We start from the raw sequence: 12,314 nt of genomic DNA on the forward strand, positions 1-12,314 counted from the left end.
ACTCGCAACAAACATTTATAGAAAGTTGTGAAGAAAACTGTGGGGTCCACGTGAGATATTGTGAGATATTATACAACTTTGAGATATGATTGACATTTACAAAACGAGGTTTATTTATTTTTTTTTTTTTGTCACTAAAAATGAATTTATAAACTTTGAGGCTTACAAAAAAGCAAACAATGCACTTTTTTTTCAAATGACAAGAATGCCCTTGGTCGTCCCACTTACTCACTCTTCTATAAACTAGATGGAAGAGCCCGCGCCAGTGCGGGCCCAATAACCCAAGTGAAAATCACACATTGATTTTTATGTTAAAAAATGAGAACGTTTTATTGTACGCAAAAATTGTATACATCACAGTAAGCACAAATGAGTTTATCATTAGAAGGTGGTATAACAACAATATTAGTTCGCCACATATATATCTGGAGAGACAACAAAAGGGTGAGAACTATTTTGGATGAGACTTCTAGTGAAGAATTAATGCAGCAAAGTCAGACATTCTTCTTAATTCTTTCAATAACATTAGCAACTTCAATTAAGTGTAATATAGCTGCAGCAGATTCATCTAAAAGCTCCAACAGATTCCTCACAAAGGCGGACTTCAATTACATCTTTGACAACAAAACTCAAATTATCGAACAATTCTTACCTCTTGCAAGTTCAAGAGTACAACTAAGTAATTGCCTCTCGATTACATCTGCAAAATAACAATAACACTAATAAATTTCAAAAGCGAACGTAAAACAAGTAGCAACTTAGATTCTACAGTCCATATTGGTTGAACATACAATTACACAATAATCAAAATTGCATGACCCCTCAAATAAGGTTCATCCAGAGAAGATGTATCAAGCATTTCATGAGTGAAAAATAAATTGTTCGTCATCCAGAATTATTCATTATTTAACAAGGAGTGCTTGATACCAATTTTTGTAGCAAGAAATCCTCTAATCTTCAACTCATAATATTCTTTTGTTACCAAAATAAAAATCAGATTATGTCCTCTCGCTGTTCTATTTTATCATTTAATCTGCATGTAAATTTGTATCACCCACCTTATAATGCTGTATTTTGTTCATGTGTCTTTTCTTTTTTTTAGCCTTCGAGTTCAAAGAGCGGGGAAGAGCTAAACCAGATAGATCTGTGAAAGCATTTGAGACTGTAAGTGCCATACAGACCCCTTTACCTCCTCCAGAGATGTCCGCATCAAGAAGCAGATTGGCGAATCTCTTCTTCATCAAAACAATTTCTAAATATAACCCAAATCCAGAAAAATAATAGACGAAAAGAAGTAGTAAACATCCAAAATTATCAACAGATCCACCATGACAAATCTACTCAATAAAGGTAATAATGAAGCCCAGTACAAGTATTAAACATCGACTTCCATAAATCACCACTAGCTTGGCTTATAGTTAAAGAAAATAAGAAAATGCACAAATCACACTTGCTCTAAGGCTTTAATTGAAAATAAAAAACACTTTGAACCCTTGTCACAAATGTTTTCAAGCTCCAACACCAAGAGATGTAGAGTACATTCCTAGATTCAAACCTATGACCAGCTGGTTAACCGCCGACCATTCTAGCACTAAGCTACTGAGGCATAACAGGAGATTCAATCTCATAGACTTCAATTTCCGCTCCTAACCTATGACCAATTTGAGCTAGAAGCTTCCTGTGTAACCTCTTCATAGTGGCGCCCCTAAATCTCAATTCCATCCAATTGCACAAACCAGAGAAACTCTCATCTCGTGAGAATTGGCTATGTTGTTGTTATTTTCATATCGTTATAGTAATTGAAGTTAATAGTGAAGACTATGGATATCTCTTAATACACCCAATTTTGATGTCTTAAGATGGTAATGAAGACAATATTCATAATTACCGTGTTAAGACATAAAAGTTGGGTATATTCAGAGACATCAGAATAGTACATCACTTTTGATGTTTGATGTTTTACCAGCAGAGCCAGAGTGTACAGAAACATACATAGCCTATGAATGACTTAAGATATATAACTTTTTTGCTTTTAGGCCTCAAATCCGTACTTTTTCTACTAAAACTTCTGGCTTTTATGCCCTTTATTCATCCCACGTCACCACAAACAGTACGTGGAGTTCTAAAACAAATACCTCAACATAAAGTACAAGGTAAGAAAAATCACCCAAAAAAAGACCCAATAATTGCAAAAATAAGCATACAAAGAACAATTGATAACAATTAAGCAATTGCATGAAATGAGTCAACGAAATTGAACAAAGAACAACTGATAAAGCAATTACCTGATAAGAATAGCGAAATTGACAAGAGAAGAGAAAACCAGATGACGATTACCAAATGAAGAGAAGAAGAAGCGGTTTCTATTGATCTGAGCCTCAGAGTTCGAACGTTATGCTTTGTGAAATGACAAAAATGCCCTTTTTCGTTCATTTTACTTATCGAATTTTGATTTGATATATTCATTTATTATTTTACCTCACAGGTTCGTTCCCTGATTTAGTAATGTCAGTAAAATTGAACAATCTTTATTTTGATTTATATGACATATTTTTATTAATTGCTTTCAAAAATAATGATATATTTTTATATTTAGAAATAGAGAAAAAAGTCTATAACCGCTTTAACTTTTACCTGAAATCTCAACTACACATTCGAACTTTATAGAAGTCCTATTACACTTCTGAACCTTTCATTTTTTATATTTTGTGACCCTAAAATGCTGAGCTGTCCAGAAAAGTGTATACAACTCTCTTAGGCGCATAGGACTTACCTAAAATACACAAATCTGTATTTTTTAACCCACGTGTAAGTCCAATTTTTTTTTCATTTTCTTTTAATAAAATCCCCATTTTTTAGCCATTACATCTTCATCTTCTTCATTTTTTTTGCCATTTTCAAAGCTTGAAGTTGAAGTTTTGTTGTCTCCGGTCTCAAAACTTTCAATAATAACCTCTATTCTAAAACTGAAGCTTTAGGATTCATAATTTTCTTCAAAAAGGTTCAAAACAAAAAGATTTTGTTTCCTAATACATTTTCTTTCTTCTTCTCTTTCTCAAAACAAAAAGGTTAAAGAACTCATCAATAGTGTCCAAGATTAATTTCTCATCTTCCTCTTCTCCAATTCATTTTCTTTTTCATCTTTCTATGTTGCAATTCATGAATGTGTCCAAACATAACTCACAAAAAAATTATTTTATTTCACTTTAAAATGAAAATTCAAAATTCCCCGCAAAGAGTTAATTACAATAGACATAAATCAGAAATACCGTGTGTCCACGAATTACACTGTCCAATAAAGCAACGTTAATCAAAATCAATAGGATACCAAAGAAAATACATCAAGAGAAAGGGTTAATTATTTGAGGAAATAATTGCAATTAAATAATTACTTCCTTTATTTTTTTCCTAATTGTCAAGCACAATCTTGACGCCACCAATTTTAAAAGCACCAGAATCATTCTTGGGTACAAAAGTCACCAACACATTTTCATCATTCTCTGCATCCAAATCCTTCAATAACTCAGTTATAGCCAATTTTAACCTCGTCTTACATTTCTTCTCACCCTTATCATGACTACGATGTGGCACATTCACAAAACTTCCAGCAAACTTAACATTTGCTGGTGAAATTAATGTCTCGTCTTTTTTGATCGATTTAGATCCAATTCGAATCCTACAACTTGAAATTCACGTAATATTTATTTGCGGCCATCTTCTTCACCATCTTGGTGCCTCTTCGATCGTCAGAAAAATGAAAGGTGAGGAATTTACAGAAAAGGGAAAAAGAAAAGAGACAGGGGAATGGAAAAGGAAAAGGAAAGAGAAAAGGGCAATATTAAATGAAGAGGAAAAATAATTAATCTTTTATAATAAAAATAGAATATTAGGTGGTAATATTACGTTGCATTACATGGCACACGCGTGATAATCGCTTCCCAATACACATGTGGACATGAATTTTCAAGGGGGTAATAATTTTAATTTTAAATAGTTTAGAAAATCATAGAACTTTCTAAAAGATGGAGTGTGTAGTTGGAATTTCGAGTATAGATTGGGGGAGGGCGGGTCTTAGACCATTTCACTTTAGAAATAATTTAACTTTAAAATATTTAATTTACCTTAATGAAATGATTTTTAACTATACAAATATTTATTATTTATTTTAGATCACAAGTTTAAAAAGTCTCTCTCTTAAATTCTATGTTGAATTAAAATACATCACATAAATTGAAACGGAGGAAGCAATATTCTTATTTTATTTTTTACAACACTGGAGATATTCTAAGATGAAAAATGGTCATATATGCTTTAAAGATGCTTGATCATTCACATTTCAACAACAAAAGAACATCTATTGATCATAAAAATTTTTACCTAGCAAAGTGAGAGTAAGCTGATCCAGACACTACAGTTATAAAAAAAAATATACTTAAAAGAGCCTTATGAGCTACTAATAATATTAATTAGAAGAACTTGCTAGACATCACACAAATAATTAACATGTTTCAACTTGTAAAATAGCAAAAGCAACAAATTTAATACACAAATTCGAGAATGAAGTAATAGACGAATCAAATTAAACAAAACATTATAACCTAGTTCACAACTAATTTTAGGCCAAATCCATCGACAGCCCCTTAAATTTTGTACCATCTTTTACTTTGCCATCTCAAGTAAATATTGTTCACTTTTGGCACTTCAAGAATGTATCACACTCACTGATAACGTGGAAAGGGACCAATTATAAAAGAACATTTATTATTTTTATTAAAATAATTTTTATATAATTAATTTAAATAAAAATATTAATAACCTCACCCCACCTTATATCATCTTCCTAACCACCCCACCCCATATCATCTTCCTTAACTCACCCCACCCCCAAATCATTTGCCGCCACCAGTCAAACCCAAAGTCGCCGCACCACCATCAACACCGGTGAAAACCCAAATCGGCACACTCATCCGTCGGCGAGCCACGATGGTTGTTGCTGCTTCCTCCTTCGGTGAACTAGCGCTGGCAGCCACGCTGAACTAGTCGCCGCTCCACCAGCCTCGAACAGCCGGCAAGACATCCACCACGATTTTCGACCATCCATGGCCGGTGAAACCAAGCCAACAACCGCACCTCCACCAAGATAACACCGGAGCTTCGTCAGCAAACCCAACAAAAACCACCTTCATCGGTGTTCCTTCGACGAAAACAACGATCCAAACAGTTCCTCCATCTTCCGGTGCTGCCTCTCCGCCCCTGATTCCGATTAAACTTCTAATGAGCATATAAATATCAAATCATGACAATTGAGCTTTGAAAAACACAAAAAGAAGAAGCAGATTGTGGCTTTTGGATGAAGTAGTCAAAGATTGACGATTTTCTTTTGGGATTTCAAATCATAAGAAATATAGCATCCAATTGATCACAAAATGGTGATCAGAGGCTAGCAAACCTCAACCAATACTATACCTCTTCAATTTTCTAAATCTAAAATTTAGCAAAGGAGCATTTTAACTTCAATTAACAACAAATAGATATGAGGCTAATATAAGCTCCTGCCAGATGACAATATTGTTTTGGAGATGCTTGTTTCTTGAAATCTACACTCTAGAGATCAAATACTGCCTTCTGTTGCAATATTGTAAAAATTAGTTGTGCTAAGAAAAGGAAAAAATGATAAAAAACTAATGGATGAAAGAGTGAGGAAGAAAGATAATAAAATTACGAAAATATTCCTGAAACGTGCTCAAAAGCAAGTGTGATACACTCTCTTTGTTGAATCATCAAAAGATGTCAAAGTAACAGTTTATGGCTACTTGAGGTGCCAAAAGTGAACAGCATCCACTGAATCATCAAAAGATGTCAAAGTAACAGTTTATGGCTACTTGAGGTGCCAAAAGTGAACAGCATCCACTTGAGGTGCCAAAGTGAAAGATGGTGTCAAGTTTAGGGGTTGTTGATGGGTTTGGCCTTTAGCTGTGAAACTTAATTGTAATCACCAATAACCGTATCTACCACATGGTACATTGTAGTTACTAGTCAACTTCAGAGGCGAAACTAAAATTTATACATTATAGTTTATTGGTTCAAAAACAAGAAAATGAATTCATAGCTCGTTTTAGTTTCAAAATATAACTCACTAATTAATGTATAAAACAACTAAAATCGTCATTGTAGTTTGTTTTGTTCTTCCGGTACTTTTGTTCCCATGAGTCAACTTGTTTGATTGAATTTTCTTTTGTATCAAGAATAGAGTGAACTTCTACAGGACTAAGGGGGTGACATGTTGCAAGTATCGCGTCCGAGGGGCCTTCAACCATAGATTCTAACATGAATTTCTTTGTGATTCCTTCAGCTGGGCGTGCCATTGCCTCTGAACAAAGCTCAATTGCATTTACAAGTATAGTGGGCTTGTATTTCAAGAGCTTTGAGTACTCATTCAGGAGATGGAACATGAAGTCGTATACATAATCCATTTTGAGTTGTTCTTGAATGAAATCGTTTGCTGTCTTACCAATCGCCTGAGCCTATTTTGTTCACCACAGAAGTAGTCAAACATGAAAAACAGTGACAGAAAAATTAACATGAGCATAAATGATGAGAGAACTGGAGTTAGAAGTAAATGCATGTTGTTCGGTGGGTGCAGTACATGAACATTTGATTGCTTAGTTAGCCAAAGTCGTATCCAAGGTTTAACTATTATGCGTTCAAAACTTAGTTTTTGTTGAATTTATAATGATTTCTCACATATACACATATGCTCCGTTTAAAACATTTAACGAGACACAATATCTGACGTGGTTCGATCAATCGACCTACATCCACAAAAGAAGATGAGCAATCCACTATATCAAAGAAAGTACAAACTGTCAAGAGAGACAATTTCACACAATTCGCTTAGAATAAAAACCGTTCTCACAAGTGATGCCGCAACACTTCTGTCAAACAAATTCTCCTTCCAAACAATGCTATCAAACCCTTAGGACTACATTGTGGATGCTACCAAACTAGAAAAAAGGAGTCTCTCTATATATAGAGTCTATAACATTGTCCTATAAGAACAAGGATTAGCCAAATATGCAGAATGCGTTTTCCTTTTCCTAAAGGGAAACCAATTATGGTACCAAAAGGAAAATTCAATTTTGATGAGAAAGTCAGGACAAAAACCAACATAGGTATGGAGAATATATTATACACTCATACAGATAACATTTAAAATTTTCAACGTTTAAGTGTATCAACTATTTCTAGAACAATGCCAATAAGATGACTTTATCAATTGAAGTTTCGGCCTCTCCGATGGAAACAAGGGTGGCTCAAGGATAAGGCTAGTAAAACGTCTGCTTTAGGCCCCCAAAATTTTGAGGCCCCAAAAAATTTAATATGAATTTTATGATTTTAATTTTACTTCAAATAATATTAAAGATTGGAAAATATAAAAGGTATAAAATTTAAATTAATGAAAAAAAAAAGAGCTATCTATTCTTTATTAAAAATATTTTAGGACTTTTTATCAAATCTTGATATTAATAAATAAAATTTTTACAATAATATTCAAGGTAATGTATTGCAAACAAATGACTAATATCTTATTAATTAAAATTAGTCTTTAATTTTATAAATGATCTTATTAATTAAAATTAGTATTTACTTTTATAAATAATAATATTATTATGTTGTAAGAATACTATACTAAAAAGTGAACGTAAAAATAAAAAAATGACTGTAAATTATTGATAATATTTTGTTATGTGTATATATTTAAGGTCTTATATTAAAATATTTACCTTTAGGTCACTAATTTTATTGAGACGGCCTTGGGTGGCAATGATATTAAAAAATGAAAATAGCTTACCTCTTGTTCATGAGTATTCCCCAGTCAACAACATGCTTGATAGATCGGCATTTATCATTATCTTTTATGGGACAGTATTGCTTTATCGGCATCAAACGTCTGCTACAGAAATTGTAGTATTGGGGTTTTATAAGTAACGTAACAGAATCACAGGCCAGAATGTATATTTCACTCACGCACCATGTCTGGCCTTCTGCATAAATCTTGTATCTGACATTTTCATACCTGTGGATGCATTGACTAGCTAAATCTGAATGTTCATACCTGTGATGCATTGACTAGCTAAATGTGAATGTTTAAAGCGATGCTTCAGTTCTTGACTCCAGTCCTACATATACATGTTCCACAGTCATCAGTAAAATTTATTTTACATTGTACCTTGTATTCCTGAAGATAAACATGTACATGGTTACATATGTTGCATAACAATATAGCTGACCATATATACGTGCACCTGTATCTTGTTTTTTTGAAACATTGCACTTGCGCAGATCCTTATTGCTTAAAGCAACATATAGAATGCCTTCCAGTAGGCATACGGTTCCCTCTCCGTCCATTTTTTCTTCTCATTCGCTTTCTTTTAACTTCTTTGACAGCCTTATATTAATCTGTCCTAAACAATATTTTCGGAATAAAAAAGAGATCAAGTTCGCTAAAACTGTTTAGTACGTTATCATATCAATATTGCAAGTAAAAGGCTAGTGTACCATCCCAGAATGACCAATCTGAAAAAGCAATATCCAAACTCGCGTCATTTGAGCAGTAATGAAACACAGGTGAAGGAGCAGGGGCCTTAGGACGTTGATAGAATTCGGTCTGAACAACTGTTGGGTCACCACAGGTGAATATCATGTCCAAATCGGGGACTTTACCGAGGTACCTCCTTAACATTTGTAAAATGCCCCATAATGTAAATGTGTTTCGACTTTGAAATGACTTCCTATAGGTTTCAACATATGCTGTCCCATTCACTATCACCAACCAAAATTCTGCATTACTTGTGGCTCGCATCAGCATTTCGTCGGTGATTCCTGTTTCTCTCCAAGGCCGTAGATCATCATAGATCCAGCGAAAGTAATCTAGACATGTGGGCAGAAGAGTTGATAAAGAGGATCGATTTTGATAAGTGAACTTTGACGGGTAGTAAGAAGCAGGACAAGTACGTGTGAGGTTCCCAAGTGTACAATTCAGTTGGATTTCCAGCTTTTTTTGGGGCTGTTTTGAGTTGGCTACGGTTGTATCAATGAGAATGGCTGTCAATTCAGAAGAATAAACCACATAAGCCTAAATTCAACAAGGAAAAGATATGAATATTGAACAGTATCGACATATGGTGTCATGGACACAACATAACATGATCACAGGTACTTTATACAACAAACAACGTCCTATAATCACAAGAATGATCAAGAACAGGTGTTGTTAAGTTTCACATTGGCACATAATCATGAGTTTTTGCTATTATAGCAGTTTCCAAATGTAGCATATAATGTAATTAGTCCAACTATTTTGTTCCTGTTCTGCTCTAGCATCATTACAGAAAAATACAATGACTTGACACCCTAAGGAAAATTTGCTTTGAACTAAAGATTGCCTTACTATTTTATCCCCATCTTGTAATATTGTTTCACGTGAGATTATTTTTTGTAATCTCTCCAACCAAACGACCACCACTATACGAAGGAGATTTTGCCTTGCAAGGATTACTCACCTCCATATCTCTTTAAAGGGGAAAAAATAGTAACAAAGAACAAAGGAAACCATAGAATTTAACAATCATGTATGAATTGAAGGCTTAGTACATGCTGGTCAGCCAGTTAAATATCAACATATTTCATTTACACACTCAAATTAAATCTTGCTTGATTTGAACACTTCAATTCTTAATAAATCGTTTCAATTAGACATTTTTTATTCAAATATTAAATAAACTTTATGCGTGTTTTCAAATTTCATTCATATATTAAATAGATAAGTTAATATGTCACCTCCTTTAATAATACGCATCAACTTCAGGTAGAAAATATATGAGTCTACGACTTACTGAGGTGAATGCGTATAACTAAAGGAAATGACATTTTTTATGTGGTTAACTTAACTATCTAATATATGAAGAGAACATGTTAAAAAAAATCAAATTTAAATAAAAAATGTCCAATTGGAACACTTTACTAGGAGTTGAGGTGTTCAATTGAAACATGACTTAATTCAATTATCCAAAAAAAATATCCTGACAAGTTTAAGAGATTGTTTATGCATTAAGCCCAAATATCAAAATGACCATAATCTTTATGTTGTTATTCGATTGCAATAATTATAATAGGTTATAAGCCTTTTCGGATTTTGATATTAGGATTGGAGGGGTCATAATCCAACCACAAATTATGCTGATGGTTCATCATAGAGGTGCTTACCAATTGAGTAACCCTCTCTTGCTTATCTGTTTCACTAATCATAAGCTTTGATGGTCATCAACAGCTTGCTTGCCTCTTGAGGTGGCATTGAGAGAGAATATACAAACTTACTTGGCCAATTTGGTAGTCTAGGGTATCCTGCCTTACCAACCAAGGGACTACAAATTCCCACTAAAATGTCCACCTATTCCTGAGATCAGCTGGTTTGGTTAAGTTAAAGAGCAGCTCCAACTTGTTTCTTTTTAAAAAAATAAATGTGGTGTTCAAGTCAATTTGCACACACCTTAATTAATTCTATTAAATATACAAGCTAAAATTATCTCTTCATTGATTGTAACTCTTTGATAGCCTTAATTTTGTACCAAAAGATCCCTAAATTTCAAAAGTTTTATAGTCATAATAATATTATGACATGCTTAAAATCACATGTTCTTAAATTATTTTATCACTTTTTTATGTTTTACGTCCGGTCACGAATTGAAATGATTCGGTCCATGAGAAATTTTGTCAAAATATTCTTTAAAGATATTTTCTTTATTTGATGTGTTATATATAACTATAAAAAGAAATATAGTAATACAAAGTTATAAAAGTAATTAAAACTTGGTAAGAATTGGACGAATGTTGTTTTGATTCCTATTTTAGCTCATTTCAATCCAAGTAATTATTGATCTGTCCATTTATAACTCAATCCATTCCGATTCACCTAAATTCAATCAAACCAAATAATTTGCCACCTCTACAACAAAAACTTGGCGTACTCATCACAAAGTAATTGTTATTTCATTGTCTTGTACACCACGTTCCAAAATAATCATCATGTTTTGTTTTTTAAGAGTTTATTTAACTAAAAATTTTAATGCACAATTAGATTAGATCAGCTATATCTTTTACAAAAATCTAAATTTTCAACATCTACAAGAGAAATACTATTATAAGTTACAACTTTAATCATGTCAATTTAATTTAAAACTGCAATTTAAAATGTTGATAAATAGTCATGTACTAATTTAGATCATCTCAACATAACAAAAGCATTATTCAACAAATTTTAAAAACGTCTGTGCCACACAAATTTATGAAAATGCGTAATTGCAATAGTGTTGTATCAATAAACCATGAATTTGGATATCGAAAATCAAGAAAAATGAACTTACATTAATGTCGAAGGAAGAATGGAGAAAGCGTATGTAGAAGATTGCTCCGATGAAGAGAAAAAGGAAGACAGAGATTGTTAGTGAAAATCTCACAGTAGTAGTATTCGTCTTGCTGGCCATTTATGACATGTTTGTTTCAGCAACTTCAATCGTAGTTTTATTATATCATCTCTAATTTGACCTCATGCCTATTTCAGCTGTTTCAACCGTAATTTTATTATATCATCCCTAATTAATTACTACAAGTTATTTATGTATTAAAAAAATTAATAATATTTAATAAAAAATAAAATAGACATTTATGGCATGTCCGCTTCAACTGCTTCAACCATAATTTTACTATATCACCCCTAATTAATTATTATATCCCTAGTTAAATATTATAAGTCATTTACATATTAGAAAATTAATAATATTTAATTAAAAAATAGACATTTATGACATGTCTGCTTCAGCTGCTTCAATCGTAATTTTATCATGTTACCTTTAATTAATTATTACAAGTCATCTAGTATAAAAAACTAATAATATTTAATAAAAAAATATAAAATAGACATAAAATGAAAATTAACTTTTGATGTTTTAAATTAACTTAACGACTTATATGAGACTCTCTTAAAGTTTTTTCACAAGTATTTTTTTAAAAATTAATAATACTAATAAAAATAACATAAATATAAAATGATAAATTAATAATGTCTTTTAAAATAACTTGGCCTCTTATATGGACCCGCTTACATTTTTTTGATAGGTATTTTTATAATAATTTTACTATGTTACTTTCAATTAGTAGAATAGAAGAAAAATTATTATAAATCACGATAATTTAAAAAATTTAATTATTTTAAAAATATAATTGACTATTCATGCTACAAAAGTTTGAACAAGGAG

At 32.3% G+C, this 12,314-nt stretch overlaps 1 non-coding gene across 1 annotated transcript; it reads right to left on the reverse strand.

Annotated features, from left to right (window-relative positions):
- Positions 1-4,494: 4,494 nt before the first annotated feature.
- Positions 4,495-11,543, reverse strand: LOC107858171. The gene is made up of 6 exons (XR_007052353.1): positions 11,420-11,543; positions 8,552-9,105; positions 8,266-8,460; positions 8,124-8,180; positions 7,853-8,079; positions 4,495-6,524 (listed from the first exon to the last, which is right to left on the reverse strand). It is a non-coding gene; the product is annotated as an uncharacterized LOC107858171 (transcript).
- Positions 11,544-12,314: the final 771 nt, after the last annotated feature.

This window comes from Capsicum annuum, chromosome 2 (assembly GCF_002878395.1).
Source record: "Capsicum annuum cultivar UCD-10X-F1 chromosome 2, UCD10Xv1.1, whole genome shotgun sequence".
Lineage (NCBI taxonomy): Eukaryota > Viridiplantae > Streptophyta > Magnoliopsida > Solanales > Solanaceae > Capsicum > Capsicum annuum.